Below are 17,824 nucleotides of genomic sequence, written 5' to 3' on the forward strand. Positions count from 1 at the left end.
AAAAATGGGGCTGAGGGGTGGTAGCCATTTGTCCGGGTAGCCATTTGATTAGCTGTTCAGGAGTCTTATGGCTTGGTGGTAGAAGCTGTTAAGGAGCCTTTTTGACCTTGACTTGGCACTTCGGTACCGCTTGCCGTGTGGTAGCAGAGAGAACAGTTTGTGACTAGGGTGGCTGGAGTTTTTGGCAATTTTTAGGGCCTTTCTCTGACACCGCCTGGTATAAAGGTCCTGGATGGCAGGAAGCTTGGCCCCACTGGGCCGTACACACTACCCTCTGTAGTGCCTTGCGGTCGGAGGCCAAGCAGTTGCCATACCAGGCGGTGATGCAACCAGTCAGGATGCTCTCGATGGTGCAGCTGTAGAATTTTTTGAGGATCTGAGGACCCATTTCAAATCTTTTTAGTTTCCTGAGGGGTAATAGGCGTTGTCGTGCCCTCTTCCCGATTTGTCTTTGTGTGTTTGGGCCATGATATTTTGCTGGTGATGTGGACACCAAGAAACTTGAAGCTCTCAACCTGCTCCACTACAGCCCCGTCGATAAGAATGAGGGCGTGCTTGGTCACTACGCTGTCTGATACACTCGATCACTACACTGTCTGATACACCAGTGTGCTTTGCACTTAACTCAGCGATGAGTTAAAAAAACACCATGGACTCAGTTATGGCTATCATAAACTTTATCCGATCAACATCTAGCCTGCAACATCGCTTGTTTCGTAGTCTGCTGAGCATCATGGTCTGCTTTTACATAATGATGTTCGGTGGCTAAACAAGGGTAATAATGCTCTCGAGAGCAGCCTGTGTGCGCTTAATGTGGAGATAGTTGCTTTTCGCCGCGATTGCCGCCAGAAGAAAGCCAACACATATTTAGCAAAAATGCTTGAGTTTGTATCAGATCTTTTGTTTTTTGTGACATCTTCCATTAATTGAATGGATTTAATTTGGGACTACAGTGTGTGTGTGTGTGTGTGTGTGTGTGTGTGTGTGTGTGTGTGTGTGTGTGTGTGTGTGTGTGTGTGTGTGTGTGTGTGTGTGTGTGTGTGTGTGTGTGTGTGTGTGTGTGTGTGTGTGTGTGTGTGTAAATTATGCAGCCTAAATTACAGCTGCTCCGTGTTGACTTCAGCACTTTCTGCTTTGGTGTGTGTTTGTGTGTTCATCACTCCCTGAGAAACACACACCATGTATTGCACAAGCCAACTGAGAAAACCTACTCCTTTGATTCTGACTTTAGATCAGAGGAGATTTCCAACATCATATTTACACTTCACCCACAGTGAAGACCCCCAGGGAACACACACACACCACACACACACACACACACACACAGGTTGTCCATGAATATTTATTTCTGTTTCATTAGTTTTCTGAGCTCAACATTAAAAATCGCTCTTTTTCTCTTTGCCATCTCCTTCTCCCTATCTCTCCTTCCCTCTCTCTTCCATGTTGCTGTGGCCCATTATGGTGTTGGTGTGTTTGTCTAACTCAGGTAAGAACCACAGTTTATTTTACTGATCCACAACCTCCAATCACAATGTTGTAGATAGTGTATGGAACCTTTTACTAATGGAAGGACTCCCAAATAAAGTGCTTGTTTTGGGTAACCAGGCGAACTTCTGTCAAAGGGAGGCGCTCCCAGTTTGAAGGGCAAAAGCGTGGTATTAAGTTCGATATCAAATTCAAAACAGTGCTAAGGCAGCTTCTGTTTCCCCGTACGTGTTCAGCTTGTAAATCAAGCCTGTAAAGTTGAGTAAAAAGATGGGGGATGTTCTCTCTTTGACCCCGAGAGAGACAGAGGTCCAAGCAGAGTGGAGAGCGAGTTCGGTCAGAGACCTCTGGAACGGACCACAGCTGTGAATGATAGGCTTAAATGTTAATGTAAACTCCCCTCAACCCATCTCTTATGACCTGGCTCTTACTGGTCAGCTGGGCTGTGTTCTTATCAGGTTACTGTGTGGCTGACTTGGAGAGACAAGAGAGACACATCTGCTTATACTCTGTGTTTGTTTGTGTGTGGATAATGCCGTGTGTCTGTGTGTCTGTGTGTCTGTGTGTCTGTGTGTCTGTGTGTGTGTGTGTGTGTGTGTGTGTGTGTGTGTGTGTGTGTGTGTGTGTGTGTGTGTGTGTGTGTGTGTGTGTGTGTGTGTGGATAACGCCTGGTGTGTGTGTGTGTGTGTGTGTGTGGATAACGCCTGGTGTGTGTGTGAGCTACTGGTGTGCACTTTCACAGTTTGGTAGAGAGGAGATGAGCGGGAAAACAAACAGTGGTGGTATGATATAGTCTTGTGGGTGAAATAGTGCGGTCATACTCGTACACAGTCTAATGTGCTGTCATATCTTACATAGAGATGTCGGAAGTGTTATGTTTCCCAAAGGAACAGCCTTCAAGGAAACTAGAACAATACTGAACATATAAAGGCTTCTCATTAGGGATGAAATGCTTTTTTTTACCCAGAACCCCCGCCAGACGTCGAGCTGCACACACACACACACACACACACACACACACACACACACACACACACACACACACACACACACACACACACACACACACACACACACACACACACACACACAAGGCACTCTACTCACTTATCACATTATCAACACCTCTTCATCAGAAATGGCCCTAATGACCTTTTGAAGGACACCACAATCAATTTTAATTGGTGGGAAGTCTCCTCCTGGCTCAGGATTGGTCGGTTTGGCCCCAAATAGAATCTCTCAATCCAGTTCAGTTTAAACATCAGAGAGTAGGAAAACAAAGTCTAAAATGTCTAATAGTTTTTTCTTAATGACATGGTGTGTTTGTGTTTTCCCACCTAAGTGTTGCTCCAACTGTTCCCTCCACCAGCACTATATTATCCCTTGGCAGTCTGTCTGATATTTTCAGAAGCTTGGTTTGAGAAAGGTTTTAAATTCAATAGCCAACAATTGAACCAATTGAAGAAACCTTGAAACTTGTCTAAAACGCATCATTATTAGGTAACTTTGCTGGAAAATGCCTTCTTTTTTTCCCCTCACAAGTAGGACTTCTAATTTTCTAGCCCCCAACCCGAAACTATGAAATGCTTTCGCTATATATCTGAGAATATGACAACAATTAGGTATGTTTGTGCTATTATCACCTTTTCATACATGCATATGCATATTTTCACAGTCAAATGGGGGCCCCTAGTGTGAATGGGGGGAAACTTAGCCGCTCTCTCTCTCTCTCTCTCGCTCTCTCTCTCTCTCTCTCTCTCTCTCTCTCTCTCTCTCTCTCTCTCGCTCTCGCTCGCTCGCTCTCTCGCTCTCGCTCGCTCTCGCTCTCTCTCGCTCTCTCTCGCTCTCTCTGGCTCTCTCTGGCTCTCTCTGGCCTCTCTCTCTCTGGCCTCTCTTAGACATATTTAATACTTTAATACTGCACTTCTGTTTGTTGGCGCCACATAAACATTTTAATAACACCTGGACCCACAAACTCCTCTTTGCCAGATCGAGCTTCCACCTCTCTCTCTTACTCTCTTTCTTCTCTCTGTCCTTTCATCCGTTCATCTCTCTACGCAGTCCTGGTTTGGCCCTAGTGGTGCCAGCGAGCCACTGCCAACCCACACCGCACCAGGATTAGCTCCTCTACACATAGAAGAGTCCATTAAAACACAGTTTTCTATTGCTAAATTAATAGCGAAAAGTGTGACTCAAAAAGTGGTGGTCAGTTCTCTCTAAGAAGATTATCCTGACATGTTCAAAGTCTCAGACTCCGTATCATACTAGTACCCACTACCCAGCTTTGGCCTGAAACCAAACTGGCATTCACACTCCTGCCAAACCACCACCGTGCCAGACACACCAGGCCATTGGGGGTGTGTGTGTGTCTTCATGCCAGACTGTTCCATACTCTCTGTGTGTGTGTGTGTGTGTGTGTGTGTTGGTGGTGCCAGCCTGTACCAGACAGGCACAGCGGGCGTGGTGGAGTGGCACGTTGGCACCAGACCTGTCCCCATTACCCAGGGTGCATTGGGCCACAGGTGGTAATGCGATTAGGTTCAGGAAAAGGGGGATTTGTTCAGAGTGCATAGAGAGGAACATCAAACACGGAAAGAAGGGATAAAAAATAAAAAAAAAACCTAGCTTTGTCTGTCAGCCAGTTCCTAGGGGAGGGAGGGAGGGGGGGACCGAAAAGAGGGGAGGAGGTGAGTGTCTTTCTGTCGTTCTTTCTTTGTGTGGGGTGGGTGGGTGGGTGGGGGGGCGGCGGCCCCAGCTTAGCAGTGTCAGTACAGGCCTCCCTGTGAGGGTGTGTGGATAATGATTTAAAGGAGCAGAGCCTTGTGGAACAGTATCAACCTTCTGTTCCACTGGCACACAACACCATCCACCATCCACTGACTGACAGACAGACAGAATGGAGGTTTATTTCAGTTTGTGAATAAATTACTGTCGATATTATGTGTACACACTGCTACATTTTACAGTTCATGTTTTGGTTCACCAAAACTGTCTGTCTCATCCTATGGTTTGTTCCCCATCTCAAATAGCCTCTTCTACCCTCAACGGTGTGTGTGTGTGTGTGTGTGTGTGTGTGTGTGTGTGTGTGTGTGTGTGTGTGTGTGTGTGTGTGTGTGTGTGTGTGCGTGCGTGCGTGCGTGCGTGCGTGCGTGCGTGCGTGCGTGCGTGCGTGCGTGCGTGCGTGCGTGCGTGCGTGCGTGCGTGCGTGCGTGCGTGCGTGCGTGCGTGCGTGCGTGCGTGCGTGCGTGCGTGCGTGCGTGCGTGCGTGCGTGCGTGCGTGCGTGCGTGCGTGCGTGCGTGCGTGCGTGCGTGCGTGCGTGCGTGCGTGCGTGCGTGCGTGCGTGCGTGCGTGCGTGCGTGCGTGCGTGCGTGCGTGCGTGCGCTGTCACACGTCAGGTTTTAGTTGTAATGGAAAGTGGAGGAAAAGAACATACTGTATCTTAGCAGTTTATTTGATCTCTCAGTTCTGTGTGTGTGTGTGCGCGCGTGTGCGTGCGATCTCTAAGCTCCACTGAGTCAATAATGAAATCGGTGTGTGCATTTTCTTCCTCCCTATCCCTTTGTTGTTGGCATCAGTTTGTACCAGGAGCTGTTTTTCCCGCTACACTCCTCTCCTCACGTCTCATGGAGAGATGTGCAGTATTTATAGACCTACTGCCTCTGAACATACAGCAGTTTCAGCACCTCTGGTCTGTCTAACCAGCTCAATGTTGAGGCACAGCTACATCAAACAACACAACCTGAACACAGGGGGGGGAAACTCTTCACTTATATACCGGTACACATCTTTAGTTTCTTTCTATTATGGTTAAAGCTTTTCATAGTCCTGCAGTGGTAATGCTCTGTTCTCTCTGGTTGGCCCAGTCTGTGTCTGTTCCAATGGTCAACTTTCCGACTGTGGAACCAGAGGGCTCCAGAGAGAGCAAAAGAGAGATTGTTGCTCGGCTTGCTGTCCTGCGCTGGCCCCATCATTAGATAACCATGTCAAGCCAGACCGAAGCACACACACACACACACACACACACACACACACACACACACACACATACAGGCTGCCTGTTTTAGTTGTCTCCGTGCTCTCCTGGCGGGGCCAAAGGAAACAGATCTCTGCCATTAAAAGTAGGGTTATGATATTTTATGAGAGGCTGTAATGTTTTAACTGAGCTGTTATTACAGAGAGTAGAGTTTCACTCTCTCTACTGATGTCTGCTTCTAAAACGTCCACTGGTCTAGCTTCGTGTGGTCCAGGTGTGTGTGTGTGTGTGTGTGTGTGTGTGTGTGTGTTTCAGTGATGTGTCCACAGACATCTTTGTCACTATCAAGCTATTATTATTTATTTTTGAATCTAAAAATCCTAAATGGAGACATCCACGGCCCCAAATGAGGCTGTCCCATACATAAAGCTCCCCCGTCATACATGTCTGTGACTGGCTAGTGACATCAGCCTATCATTGACCGTTTTACTAGCCTCTCTCACCAGCGTGAGAAACCATGTCATACTGACCTCACAAAGTCCAGCCGACAGGCCGCACACACACTGGGACCAGCGTACGGACAGCACCGTTTCCCCATGCAGACTGTAGGGTTATTGAGTTTTACAGGCCTTCGTTTAACTTCTCCTCACCGCGTTTTGAAATAGTGTCGTTTTAAGGATAAATGGAAGAGTAAACCAATGCCTTCGTATGCTGAGGACTCACTTTGTTATGGTTGGAATGTGATGTGAGAGTAAATACACATCAAAGAGAAGGAGGATCTCTCTCTCTCTCTCTCTCTCTCTCTCTTCGCTCTCTCTCTCTTGCTCTCTCTCTCTTGCTCTCTCTCTCTTCCTCTCTTGCTCTCTCTCTCTTCCTCTTGCTTGCTCTCCTCTCTCTGTTCTCTCTCTCCTTCTTGTTTGCTCTCTTCTCTCTCCTCTCTCTCTTGCTCTCTCTTCTCTCTCTTCTCTCTTCTCTCTCCTCTCTTGCTCTCTCTCTTCTCTCTCTCTCTCTTGCTCTCTCTCTCTTCTCTCTCTCTCTCTCTTGCTCTCTCTCTCTTGCTCTCTCTCTCTTCTCTCTCTTCCTCTCTTGCTCTCTCGCTCTTCTCTCTCTCTTGCTCTATCTCTTCTCTCTCTCTTGCTCTCTCTCTCTCTTGCCCTTGCCCTCTTGCTCTTGATCTCTCTCTTCTTGCTCGCGCTTGCTCTCTTTTCTCTTTTCTCTCTCTTGCTCTTGCTCTCTCTCTTGCTCTCTCGCTCTTTGCGCTCTTCTCAGCCCATCTCTCGCTCCGCCATCCTCTTGGGCTTCCTGACACGACAGGAAGCAGTTCACTGTGTTGCACGTGTCACATCCTGTCTCTTAAAGTAGATGAGACCAGTCATGTGTGTGACTTCACTCTGTACTCATTAGCAGCAGTACATTGTCGCCGGTTGCTTTGCTGAGCAGCTGTAGGTCCAGGTGTGACATACACCAACCCTGGCACTGCCAGAAGAGACAGTGGCACTTCTCAGCCTTAGACAGATACTGTAGACCCAGAACAGGGGGAGGACATGGAGGGGTGTCTGTGTGTGTGTGTGTGTGGGGGGGGGGGGGGGGGTAGATGGCTATGGGCGGATTGTGTAGAGAGCTGGGTGAGGTGTCATTGCAGGCTGGTTAGATGACTGTGCTAATAAGTTGCCACTTGTGGCTGTAGGAAGTGGAACTGTCACCTTCACCTCTGTGTGTGTGTGTGTGTGTGTGTGTGTGTGTGTGTGTGTGTGTGTGTGTGTGTGTGTGTGTGTGTGTGTGTGTGTGTGTGTGTGTGTGTGTGTGTGTGTGTGTGTGTGTGTCATCCCCGTAGCTTTAGGATGAACAGAGGAATATTCCTGTGGAGGAGGGGAGGAAAGGCAGCGATGAGAGGCAGGTATAAAGAGAGAGATTGGGTGTGGGTTGACTTGAGTTGCTGATTAGCTCACTATGCTGACATAATAATGTATGTTTAAGAGAAATAGCATAATATGATATTGCTCTCTCTCTCTGCCTTTCTCTCCCTCGCTCTCCCTGTATATAGTTTTGTATACATCATGCACAACTATCCGTTTGCCTTATCTGTATTTGCAGTCATTTCTAATGTAAAGCTGTCCTACCCAACTTGGGACGGTTTATGTCTGGCGTTGTCATATTTCAGTATGTAGAGCCAGAACACACACACTCAGTACTAGAGGTCGACCGATTAGGATTTTTCAATGCCGATACCCGACACCGATTATTGGAGGACCAAAAATAGCCGATACCAATTATTCGGCCTATTTTTATATATTTATATATATATATATATATATATATATTTGTAATAATGACAATTACAATAATACTGAATTAACACTTTTATTTTAACTTAATATAATACATACATTAAAATCTATTTAGTCTCAAATAAATAATGAAACATGTTCAATTTGGTTTAAATAATGCAAAAACAAAGTGTTGGAGAAGAAAGTAAAAGGGCAATATGTGCCATGTAAAAAAAGCCTAAATTTAAGTTCCTTGCTCAGAACATGAGAATATATGAAAGCTGGTGGTTCCTTTTAACATGAGTCTTCAGTATTCCCAGTTAAGAAGTTTTAGGTTGTAGTTATTATAGGAGTTATAGGGCTATTTCTCTCTATACCAATTGTATTTCATATACCTTTGACTATTGGATGTTCTTATAGGCACTATAGTATTGCCAGCCTAATCTCGGGAGTTGATAGGCTTGAAGTCATAAACAGCGCTGTGCTTCAAGCATTGCGAAGAGCTGCTGGCAAACGCAGGAAAGTGCTGTTTGAATGAATGCTTACGAGCCTGCTGCTGCCTACCACCGCTCAGTCAGACTGCTCTATGAAATATCAAATCATAGACTTAATTATAATATAATAAACACACAGGAATATGATTTGACCATATTAATGACCTATGATTTAGAAAACAAAACGTTTATTCTTTCAGTGAAATACGGAACCGTTCCGTATTTTATCGAACGGGTGGCAACTCTAAGTCTAAATATTGCTGTTACATTGCACAACCTTCAATGTTATGTCATAATTATGTAAAATTCTGGCAAACTAATTACGGTCTTTGTTAGGAAGAAATGGTCTTCACACAGTTCGCAACGAGCCAGGCGGCCCAAACTGCTGCATATACCCTGACTGCTTGCACAGAACACAAGAGAAGTGACACAATTTCCCTAGTTAATATTACCTGCTAACATGAATTTCTTTTAACTAAATATGCAGGTTTAAAAAAATATATACTTGTGTATTGATTTTAAGAAAGGCATTTATGTTTATGGTTAAATAAATTTGCGCAACGACAGTGCGTTTTTCGCGAATGCGCTTGTTAAATCATCACCCGTTTGGCGAAATAGGCTGTGATTCGATGATAAATTAACAGGCACCTCATTGATTATTTGCAACGCAGGACAAGCTAGTTAATCTAGTAATATCATCAACCATGTGTAGTTAACTAGTGATTATGTTAAGATTGATTGTTTTTTATAAGATAAGTTTAATGTTAGCTAGCAACTTACCTTGGCTCCTTGTTGCGTTCGCGTAACAGGTGGTTGTCCTGCCACGCAGTTTCCTCGTGGAGTGCAATGTAATCGGCCATAATCGGCGTCCAAAAATGGCTATTACCGATTGTTATGAAAACTTGAAATCGTCCCTAATTAATCGGCCAACCTCTACTCAGTACATTCCCTTAGCACTTGAACCAGTCTGATTCTGTTGTTCCTCTTCCTCCTCACCATCTCTCTGCCTCTTGGCCTGTTTGGTCAATCTGACTGTCTCTTCCCTGGTGTTTTTGCATGGGGTCTGATAAGGGATGGGGTCTGATAAGGGATGGGGTCTGGTAAGGGATGGGGTCTGGTAAGGGATGGGGTCTGGTAAGGGATGGGGGCTGGTAAGGGATGGGGGCTGGTAAGGGATGGGCTTCCTAAATAATAGATGATTAAAACTTGTTAAAATTGTATCACCAGTGAGGGTTGTGTGTGTTTTAGGGGTTTGTGTATGTGTTTGTGTGTTCTCCCATCTCTCTTTCCCAGCTGTCCAATTTAAGTTAGAGGAATTGCTCAGAATGAAATGAAACCAGTAAATCTCACATGCTTTTATGATCAATTCGATTTGTATTATTATTCTCCCCACTGCTCCCTTTCTCGCTCCACCCTCCTCTCTCTCTACATAGAGCTCCAGGTGTTCAAAAACTATTTTCTGAGCTCAGAATCTCCCAATATTCCATAGTAAGGAAGCCTTGGAGATGCAACGTTTCTGATGTGGAGATGAGATGAATGGTCAGAATTCAGATGGAGCCACCTAATCAGATTCCTCCCTGGCTGAAGCAGAAGAGAGCTCAGCCATTCATGTATGAGAGAGGCCTGCGAGATAGCCAATGGGCTTCTCTCTGAAGGAGCTTAAATCGATACATTACATCGACTGTCCGTCTGAATTACTGAGTGAGGTGGCTTTTGAAATGCAGCAGTTTGAGCTTCAGTCTCGGGGCCTTTCAACCTTGAAGAACTAACACAGGAAGGCCACGAGGAAGGCCAACCATTACACTAGTGGCTTTTTAGCCTATCCTGACTCCATGAAACGACTCCGTTTCATCTAATTTCTCTGCGTCCTCTCGGTCTGTTGGTTGCGGGATATATTATTCTCGGGCAACGTAGTTCACTGCACTCCGTGTCCAAATGTTCGCTCTGACCTTATCGTCTCATTCCAAACTCTTCTGTGGAGTCGAAACGCTGCTTTCTAACACTTGCAATTATCTCCTTATTTTGCGGCCATCGAGTGCCGCAACTGAACCAAGCCTTATCTGCTGGAGGGCAGAGTAGAGAAGCTCGCTGACGGTAGGTCTGTTTTTAATTTTTTTTCAGCACACCTGACCTTAGAGGTAGAGACACAAAGTAGGCCAGCCAGAGTAGTAGTGGGTAGATTGATGTTGTCGACCTGGTGTTGTTGACCTCATCTCTGCAGTACTCTCTGCAGTACTCTACTAGGTTAGTGTAAACGTCTCTCTCCTCTTCAGTAAAGTGTTGATTCTGGCCTGACTTCTGATACACACAGAGAAAGGCTACACATCTCCTTCCAACATAATCTGGCGCAGTATGGCAGGGTCTTAGTAACCTGCTGGGCCTCTCTCTCGTTCTCTTTCTCCCCTCTCTCCTCTCCCCCCCTCCCCCCTCTCTCTCCCCTATGTCTCTTTGTCCTCTCGGTCTCTCTCTCAAAGTTTTATCCACTTTGAAATACTCTCTTTTTAGATTAAGCTCATTCCCTACACACGCACGCCCGCGCGCACACACACACACCCCATTGGCAAACACACACACACACACACCATTGGCTCCCATTGACAACACATGTACTTTCAACACCCCAGCCTGTCCTTCCTTCTTCCTGTGGATGAAACTCCGCACATAGTCCACCCACAGGAGAGGGGAGCTGACACATACAACGTGTGGAGTGGGGGATGGAGAAAGAAGATGGGGGGGGTGGAGAAAGCACATTGACCCTCTCTGTATGTTAATGCTGTTACCACATGTGCCTGCCTGCTTCCACACTCCAAAGGTCCTATTGTCTCACTTTTCCATTTCATTAGAACTATGCATTATGTATTGACTGTCACATGTAAATGATAATCATTACCCCCCCACCCCCTCTTTTCCTCCGTTCCCCGGTCTACTCTATATGATCCTGGTGGAACTCCTTGGCGTTGAGATGAGATGAAATACATTTCCATACCGTCACACATATGTGTGTGTGTGTGTGTGTGTGTGTGTGTGTGTGTGTGTGTGTGTGTGTGTGTGTGTGTGTGTGTGTGTGTGTGTGTGTGTGTGTGTGTGTGTGTGTGTGTGTGTGTGTGTGTGTGTGTGTGTGTGTGTGTGTGTGTGTGTGTGTGTTTGTCTGCTCTGCATAGATGAGCAATTTTCCATACGCCATCACTGTTCCCAAGGGAGGAAGTTGGAACTCAGGTTGAGAACTTTTTCAGGAAGAAGACGAATGGAGGGAGAGGAGATGGGACATACACACACACACACAGTCTCACGTATGCACGGCACACACGCACACATCCTACACATACACACTCCCTTCTCTTCCCCACCCCACATTCCAGGCATCTGGGCATGCTGTTGGTTTGTATTTGTAAGCAAACAGAGAGTGGTAGGGAACTGTGTGTGTGTGTGTGTGTGTGTGTGTGTGTGTGTGTGTGTGTGTGTGTGTGTGTGTGTGTGTGTGTGTGTGTGTGTGTGTGTGTGTGTGTGTGTGCGCGTGATTGGTTTATGATGGGGTTGAGAACCCTGACCAACCTCTTTCTTTTGATTCAGCTCTGTCCTTGTCTGTCTGTGATCTCCGACTGGCTTCAGGTTTCCACTGTCTGCTTCACAACACCAGGCACCATCCTCAACCTTTTACACTGCACTACTCTCCCCTTTTTAATATATCTGGATCATCAATCTGGGTTGTTGTTTCACCTAGGCCTCCATCTGTCTCACCCGTGCATGTGTGTGTTTTTCTAAAATACCTCCCAAGGGGTTTATTGACTAAACGAGCGAGTTTGGTTTCAACCCCGCACATGCACACCACCTCCATCAGATACAGTTCCAGTTCCCGTTGAGAAACGCTCCCCTCCGATTGCGCCTGTCATGTTTTCGCGACAAGTCGCTGTGACTACCACCCCCGCACGTCACTTGACCTTTCCTGTTTATTTGACGCGTAACAACGCTCCCCGTTTCCCACGCGACATCCGTGGCGCGCTGGAGCAACTCTGCGTCCGCTCGCCGCCAGCCTGGAGGACGGGAGACGCGAAGAAGAGGAAAAGGTCATGTACCTCAGAGAGAGAGAGTGGTTCTGTGATTTGGCGTGGTGCTATGATTAGGTCAGGACTCCCCTCTGTTCTACAGCTAGTGCTTCAGTCTAAAGGGAGGTTATGACATTTGTAGTCCCCGGTGAATAATTGTGCGACCCTATTTCAGCGAACACGACTGACATTTCAAACACATGGATACCCCAGGCAGCGTGTAGTAAGGGAGGCCGGCTTGGTTTTGAAGATGTCGCGGTGTTGACCCGACCACGTCAGATTTCTACAAGGACTGCGTTGATCTGCTGTACCGTTCTCGACGTGATACTGCGATATTTCGAGAATCGGGTCGTTTTGCAACATACCCAAAGTCAGATGAACTCAGGGATACCGTGGTTGTCTCCGCGTGCCGTTTGGAGATGATTGAAGGTAGCGTGTCTTTAGCTTAGCGCAATTGCTTGAAGTCTCCGGGTACAGTATCCAGCTCCTCTCTAATGCAGGTTAATGTACATTCTAACTACAGCTGGGAGGTCACCACGTTGTACTCTGTATTGTTTACAAGTGTATATGAAACTATATTTTGATTGTAGTTTATTTCATTTTGGGTAATCGTTTCTCTGAAGTACACATTTCATTCATCCGCATTAGGCTGTGGGCAACCTCTCAAGTCATCACTCCTAGCCAGCTGTGACAATGGTACAGCACTTCCGTTTTGAGGGATGAGGAAGTTGAAAATGAGGACGTTGACAGAATCTCGTTTCTTATGATTATCAGGCAAATGAACAAATGTATAAAATAGACACTGACTGTACCAAACATTAAGGACACCTTCCTAATATTGAGTTGCACCCACCACGAATTAGCCTCAATTCGTCGGGGCATGGACTCTACCAGGTGTCGAAAGCATTCCACAGGGATGCTGGCCCATGTTGACGCCAATGCTTCCCACAGTTGTCAAGTTGGCTGGATGTCCTTCGGGTGGTGGACCATTCTTGATACACACGGGAAACTGTTGAGCGTGAAAACCAAGCCGTCTTGTTGTTCTTGACACAAACCTGTGTGCTTGGCACCTACTACCATATCCTGTTCAAAGGCACTTAAATATTTCGTCATGCCCATTCACCCTTTGAATGACTCACATACACAATCCATGTCTCAATTGTCTCAAGGCTTAAAAATACTGTAGCTTTCACCTGGACTCTCTTGCTCAGTCTGTCATGGAAAGAGCCAGGTCTCCTTAATGTTTTGTACTCTGTGTACATATTTATACATTTGTAAGGCTAAATTACCATCCACCCAGCTTTGGGGTATCTAGAAGCAGTGGTGTGTATTCATTTTTTTTAAAGTATAAAATAATAGACAATCAGCGTTGAGCAAAACTGAGTAAGCTCAACTGTGAATGGTCCTGGTGCACCAAAGAAAAACGTTTTAAGGGAAGCCAGTTTGGATTTAGCGTCACTCCTATCAAATCACATCGAGAACAGACCTCCAGTGGCTAGTTAGCTAGCTAAAGTTGTCCCTTTCCTAAATTAGCCACGGATGGAAATAGGGATTTGGACATATTGTTTTACTTAATTCTCCGTGCTGGCCAATGATTATAACAGCGATTCTGATCCAACCATTAATTCATACATTGTGCTCCTGGCCTGAGAGGATGGAAGTTCAATATGTAGACTAGGTGTAGAAAGCTAATGTTAACTAGCGAACGATGCCCATGAAAGGAAGTTAAGCTAGCGAGCAAGCATTTTAGCCAGGTAGCCTAGGACAACAACAACAACAACAACAAACTAAAAACCTGTACTGTATGACAGAGTCATAGACCGTCAACATGAAATAGAGGAGGATGGCATTGGTGTTTCTCTAGAAGTAGGGTGAGTCAAAATGTTTTTTCTAATTGCACGAATGTCGCGCACACACACACACACACACACACACACACACACACACACACACACACACACACACACACACACACACACACACACAGACAGAAATCAGAACCATGGGCATCCACATCATATTTACCTTACGTTGATTGGACTAAATAGTTTTTGGTATCTTTTAGTTGTCACTGTATTAGACTAAGCAGAGGTGATTTGATGTTGAAATGTCGAAATGGTGCTGGAATAGTGGAGGCAGCTCCTGTTTTCTTTGTGACTTGCGGTAACTCAGTGGTTCTAAAACCAATAGTAGTTTAGTGGTCCGAAAATGTCTGAAAACATTTAACTTCCTTGACCATGCTGTAGGTCATGTGACTGTTTGTTACATGCACTGGACAGAGGTTGCTCTCATTTTGTGATGAAACAAAGGTGTTGTTGAATTTATTCTGCCGCTATGCCTTCTTATTGTCTCGGCGTTTAGGCTTATATATCACAGTCGCAAGGCATATGAACTAACAGGTTACAGAGAAAACAACGCAATTATCAATATGGCTTTTTGGGGGGGGGATCCCCTAGTGATTTTACTGTCGCACCCCTACTGGTTAGAACGTATATTTCCCTGCTTTTGGGAGGAGCTGGTTGCTGTACCTGCAGACTTCCAGCAATTACGCTATGCTAACAACATGCTAACTTCAATTATCTTCAATTGCACGCAGAGACATACAAATGGTATCAATGGGTTCATCTGACACTTGTAAAAAAAAAAAAAAAATACAAATAAAGAAAACGACCTAAATCTCAATCTCGCAGAGTAGTTACCAGACACTTTGTTTTGTTAGGCCCTAAATCACACATACAGTTGAAGTCGGAAGTTTACATACACTTAGGTTGGAGTCATTAAAACTAGTTTTTCAACCACTCCACAAATTTCTTGTTAACAAACTATAGTTTTGGCAAGTCGGTTAGGACATCTACTTTGTGCATGACACAAGTCATTTTTCCAACAGTTGTTTACAGACAGATTATTTAACTTATAACTTACTGTATCACAATTCCAGTGGGTCAGAAGTTTACATACACTAAGTTGACTGTGCCTTTAAACAGCTTGGAAAATTACAGAAAATAATGTCATGGCTTTTGAAGCTTCTGATAGGCTAATTGACATAATTTGAGTCAATTGGAGGTGTACCTGTGGATGTATTTCAAGGCATACCTTCAAACTCAGTGCCTCTTTGCTTGACATCACGGGAAAATCAAAAGAAATCAGCCAAGACCTCAGAAAAAAAATTGTAGACCTGTACAAGTCTGGTTCATCCAGCAATTTCCAAACACCTGAAGGTACAACGTTCATCTGTACAAACAATAAAACCGCCATAAAAAATCCAGACTACGGTTTGCAACTGCACATGGGGACAAAGATCGTACTTCTCGGATAAATGTCCTCTAGTCTGATGAAATAAAAGTAGAACTGTTGGGCCATAATGACCATCGTTATGTTTGGAGGAAAAAGGGGGAGGCTTGCAAGCCGAAGAACACCATGTCAACCGTGAAGCACGAGGATGGCAGCATCATGTTGTGGGGGAGTCTTGCTGCAGGAGGGACTGGTGCACTTCACAAAATAGATGGCATCATGAGGCAGGGAAATTATGTGGATATATTGAAGCAACATCTCAAGGCATCAATCAGGAAGTTAACGCTTGGTCACAAATGGGTCTTCCAAATGGACAATGACCCCAAGCATACTTCCTAAGTTGTGGCAAAATGGCTTAAGGACAACAAAGTCAAGGTATTGGAGTGTCCATCACAAAGCCTTGACCTCAATCCTATAGAACATTTGTGGGAAGAACTGAAAAAGCGTGTGCGAGCAAGGAGGTCTACAAACCTGACTCAGTTACACCAGCTCTGTCAGGAGGAATGGGCCAAAATTCACCCAACCTATTGTGGGAAGCTTGTGGAAGGCTACCTGAAACATTTGACCCAAATTCAACAATTTAAAGGCAATGCTACCAAATACTAATTGAGTGTATGTAAACTTCTGACCCACTGGGAATGTGATGAAAGAAATAAAAGCTGAAATAAATAATTATTTCTACTATTATTCTGACATTTCACGTTAATAAAATAAAGTGGTGATTTTAAATGACCTAAGACAGGGAATATTTACTAGAACTAAATGTCAGGAATTGTGAAAAAACTGTTTTTAAATGTATTTGGCTATGGTGTATGTAAACTTCCGACTTCAACTGTACCTGCACTATAGCACTTTAGTTTGTGTGGAACCACCTCATTTGCTTGACATATAAATCTATATAGATGTCCTAATTAATATTTATTGGTAGAGAGTTTCTAGCACTCTGCTTCCCTTAATGCACCACTTTGGTCTTGTTTTGTCCTCTTAGGTAGGTTGGTAGGTAAGTTGATGGGTATGTAGGTAGGTTGTATTCAGACCCTTTACTCAGTAGTATGTTGCATCACCTTTGACAGCGATTACAGCCTCGAGTCTTCTTGGGTATGATGCTACAAGTTTGGCACACCTGTATTTGGGGAGTTTCTCCCATTTCTTCTCTGCAGATCCTCTCAAGCTCTGTCAGGTTGGATGGAGAGCATTGCTGCATTTTCAAGTATCTCCACAGATGTTCGATCAGGTTCAAGTCCGGACTCTGGCTGGGCCACTCAAGAACATTCAGAGACTGGTCCTGAAGCCACTCCTGGGTTGTCTTGGCTGTGTGCTGAGGGTCGTTGTCCTGTTGGAAGGTGAACCTTCGGCAACAGTCTGAGGTCCTGAGGTTTTTATCAAGGATCTCTCTGTTCTTTGCTCTGTTCATCTTTGCCTGACTAGTCTCCCACTCCCTGCCGCTGAAAAACATCCCCACAGCATGATGCTGCCACCACCATGCTTCACCATAGGGATGGTGCCAGGTGTCCTCCAGACGTGACGCTTGGCATTCAGGCCAAAGAGTTCAATCTTGGTTTCATCAGACCAGAAAATCTTGTTTCTCATGGTCTGAGAGGTTTTTGGCAAACTCCAAGCGGGGCTGTCAAGTGCCTTTTTACAGAGGTGTGGCTTCCGTCTGGCCTGATTTGGTGGAGTGCTGCGAAGATGGTTTTCCTTCTGGAAGATTCTCCCATCTCCACAGAAGAAATCTAGATCTCTGTCGGTGACCATCAGGTTCATGGTCACCTCCATGACCAAGGCCTTTCTCCCTCGATTACTCAGTTTGGCCGGGCAGCCAGCTCTAGGAAGAGTCTTGGTGGTTCCAAACTTCTTCCATTTAAGAATGATGGAGGCCACTGTGTTCTTGGGGACCTTCAATGCTGCAGAAATGCTTTGGTACCCTTCCCCAGATCTGTGCCTCGACACAATCCTGTCTCGGTGCTCTACGGACAATTCCTTCGACCTCATGGCTTGGTATTTGCTCTAATATGCACTGTCAACTGTGAGACCTTGTATAGACAGGTGTGTGTTTTTCCGAACATTGTCCAAATCAAATCAAATTTATTTATATAGCCCATCTTATACAGTGGGGCAAAAAAGTATTTAGTCAGCCACCAATTGTGCAAGTTCTCAACTGTGGGAGCAATTATTAGGAAATGGAAGACATACAAGAACACTGATAATCTCCCTCGATCTGGGGCTCCACGCAAGATCTCACCCCGTGGGGTCAAAATGATCACAAGAAC

The sequence above is a fragment of the Salvelinus namaycush genome, chromosome 1 (genome assembly GCF_016432855.1).
Source record: "Salvelinus namaycush isolate Seneca chromosome 1, SaNama_1.0, whole genome shotgun sequence".
NCBI lineage: Eukaryota > Metazoa > Chordata > Actinopteri > Salmoniformes > Salmonidae > Salvelinus > Salvelinus namaycush.